Here is a 3,853-nt window from a genome sequence, read left to right on the forward strand (position 1 = left end):
ACAGTTATTTGATTAGTATTAAGAGGTATCAAAAATTACTTGTGCATTCTATATATTTTTTGTATCGTATTTGATTTTATAAAGTTATTTTGGCCAAAATATAGATAGATGGCTATTGTTGCCTAGATCAGCAATATGGTCCCTGATACTCTCTTCTTTAATATAACAGGGTGCATTTTTTTCAGGAAAGTTTATCTCAATTTTTTTCTTATATTTTACGTTAACTGAAATTTATGGAGAGAAAGTATGAATGGCATACCGGTCATGTAAGTACATATATTTGGGTAGGAAAGTTAAAGAGTTGGGTTTAGGGACATTCTACCTGTCTTTTCCTCGTTTTTGTTTGTTTGCTTGTATGTTGTTTAACGTCCCTCTCGAGAATTTTTCACTCATATGGAGACGCCACCACTTGCCGGTGGAGAGCTGCAAATTTTGTCCTATACTCGGCACTTGCAGCCATTGAGCAGTGAGGGATCTTTTTCGTGCCATTACCTATTGCGACACGGGACCTCGGTTGATACGGTCTCATCCGAAGGACCGGTCTCCACGTCCCACAATGGGATTCGAACCCGCAACGTAAGGATCAACTCCTTACTCCGCGACTCTAGAGCAGACGCTCTAACCACTTCGCCACGCGGGCAACCTTTTCCTCGTTCTCGATGAGGATAGATCAATTCTTCATTTTTTTTTTTTTAGAAATATAACAAAATAATGCAGTCTATTACTAAAATCTCAGTCCAAAATTTTCGTTTTATACATATTTTTTCAAAGTGCGTTAAGTGTCTCCATGGTTAAAAATGTTGATGTACACTCTTAACGCACTTTGAATTTTTTTTTTTTTCAAAGTGCATTGATTTTGTCCCAATTCAAACGCACTTTGAAATTTTTTTTTCAAAGTGCGTAATTTTTTCAAAGTGCCTTGCCACAAGCATTCCATAGGAATTGAAAGCATTTAGACCATATCTGATGTATAGTTGGGATGCAGTCATTGAAACTGACAGATTAAAAAAAATAATCCTTTAACAATAAGCCTACATGATGCACCAAAACTTAAAGCATTTTGATTCAGTGAAATGAGTAATCAATCGTTTGTTTGAAAGTTTTGTTTATTTTTTCACCCGCCTTGAAGGTTTTGAAGTAACGTTACAGACAATTTCAGCTAGCCTAGTCTTGATACATGTAGTACCTTTATTCTCAGTCTCGACTTTGCTATGGTATGTCTTTATAATTCTCTCGAAGTTTATATAGAAATAACATGGTGTAAATATTTATATATGTTGACTGGCATATTGTGCTGGCGGAAAAAAGATCTAAAATTTCTATGGTTAAGAAGAATAGCGAAAAATAATTGTCTTAACTACAAGTAAACAGATCGCTAGCTAATGATTGTAATGGAAATGAATAGTTTTTGTTTTGTTCTGATTTTGTTTTTATTAATTTGTTGATTTGTTTGTTTTTTAATTTTTTTTTTTTTTTGGTAATGAGGTGGTGGAATGGGTTAAAAAATATTTCTAGCGTTTTTCTAGCACACACAAGTCAAATGTTTGTACATTTTAATAAATTAACATACAGAGATTTGTGAAAAGAACCCACCATTATATTTGTTAACCCCGCATTTGCTGCGGACTTCAAAATGCATGTTTTATTTGCTTTCTTAAAATTTTGCCTAAGCAATAAAGCCAAGCGTCATTTCATAATTTGTTTGATGTGTATTTATTATATGACTTCATGAAAAAAAGGTCCTTATCTTTTGAGGTTACAATGCGCAGAAAAGGACGTCAATGTCGCGGTTTAGTAAACACGTTTTTTAATTTTTTTGTTTATTTTATTTTTTTTTGTCGACTGCCTTGGTCAACAAGAAAGAAAACTGGATTTTCAAGCTTTACAAAACAAAACAAAACAAAAAACGAAAAAAAAAAAAATAATAATAAACTTGACTCATCTTAAGTGTCTTAATATTAAAAGGTATTTTACATACACGTTTTTTGGGTTTTTTTTGTTGTTGTTTTTTTTTAAATGAAAAAGAGAGAGAAAGAGAGAGATCAGTGCACATATATGAGATACTGTGATACGGGACCTTAGTTTATACGGTCTCATGTAAAGGACCGTTCTCCACGTCCAACAGTTGGATTCGAACCCGCGACGCAAGGTTTAATTCTAGAGCAGGCGCTCTATCACTGCGCCACGCGGGCGACAATATTGAATAGTCACGTTTCGAGTTCATCCGGAACGTTCGTTTTTATTTACGTATAGTTATGCCGATCACGTTATTTACAGAAAATGTTCAGCAAGGGTACTTCCGGTTGTGATTGTTTACGATAGTTACCCGATGTCGTCTGACACAAAATCCTATTTTTGCGTTGCGGAGGGATGCAATTCTGATGAAAGAAAAAGGGGAAGATATGGTTACATGAAAAATGTAAGATTTTACCCCTTTCCAACCCAGAAAAAAGCGCCTGCACAAAGAAAACGCTGGCTGGACCTCTTGAGAAGAGAAAATTATGAGCCAACGAGAAATCATAGAGTATGCTCTCTTCATTTTAAGGAAGGCAGACCAACAGAAAATCATCCATACCCAGAGCTCTTTGCATATAATAATTTTAAGAAAAGTCTGAAGGTTTGTTATGGTTTTGATTATTAAACATCCCAAAGTTAGTATCAGGTATCATGACTGTACGTATCGAATGACTGGTGCCTGCCTGCCTGGCATAGTTGTGCACACTATTTCCTTTTGATGTAATTTAAAATCAAGATTACAGCTCTACAAACCTGCATCAAAATAACTGGAAAATGATAATGTGCTATGATATATTGTAGGATTAAGCACAAAATTGAGAACTGTTTGAGCTTTTATCATTTTAAATAGGTATGGAGTATTACAATTTAGAGATACACATACTATAGTCTTGAGTGCTTATAATTTGTTATCTTTAGATTCGTTCAACAACTTCTATATCCAAGAGGAAACAGAGTATTGTACAAGTCCCTCATTCTGAAATCTCAATTCCTCCCCCAGTGGATTCCCTGGCTGCCAGTGAAAGAGTACTTGTACGTAAGATTATTTGCTGATATAAAATTCAGTAACAAAACTTGTGCACAAGTATCAATCGTATTTTTGAAAACTGAATTTTAATTTTTTTTTAAATTAAGGATTATTATTTTTCAGCATTCGCAGATTATTAATGACAATTCCATTTTTGTTTCTGGAGAATTGAATGGAAGTTGGCCAATAACTCAAGAAATAGAAGTGAGTGATCATGAGCGTCCAACAGCTGGATCTTTTCCTGACACAGGTGAAATTTTTTTTATTTTTAAAGAATTATTAACATTTTTAATGGCTATCCATCAAATGTCATATTTTAAAATTCTGGCAACTTAAAGAGAGGTAAGCTTACTGCACAAAAAATTACATTTAAAATATACTATAGGTACTCATGTAGACATGGACCACTGCTACATCAGTGGTAGTTTTTGCAGTAATGACATGTTAACCAGAGATATAGGAATCCAAACCTCACTCACTACTGCAGATATCAAGGTTCTCGAGGAGAAGTCGACCAAACTGGAGGATCCTGAGAAACTCATGAGAGAGCTTTCTATAAACAAAGTTGTGAAGGATGACAAAAATGTAATATGAAAGATGTATACTGGACTACCATCAAAGAAAATCCTAAATGGTTTATATGGTATGAACTGGTGCACACTAAATTCAGTGATATTATAAATGTTAATATATGGTCTTTTACAACACTTGAAAGGTTGATATAGCTTCTTTAATATTACAAAATTTTGTCAATATCTAATCTTCTATAATTAAATAACATTTTCTAATAAAAAAAACTTTCACCTTTAT

General features: G+C 33.8%; 1 pseudogene; it reads left to right on the forward strand.

Moving 5' to 3' along the window:
• The first annotated feature begins 2,329 nt into the window (after positions 1-2,329).
• LOC133197873 (uncharacterized) lies at positions 2,330-3,621 on the forward strand (annotated as a pseudogene).
• The last annotated feature ends 232 nt before the right edge of the window (positions 3,622-3,853 follow it).

The sequence above is a fragment of the Saccostrea echinata genome, unplaced genomic scaffold (assembly GCF_033153115.1).
Source record: "Saccostrea echinata isolate AGI-Se365-2 ecotype Australia unplaced genomic scaffold, CSIRO_AGI_Sech_v1 ptg000032l, whole genome shotgun sequence".
Taxonomy (NCBI): Eukaryota; Metazoa; Mollusca; class Bivalvia; order Ostreida; family Ostreidae; genus Saccostrea; species Saccostrea echinata.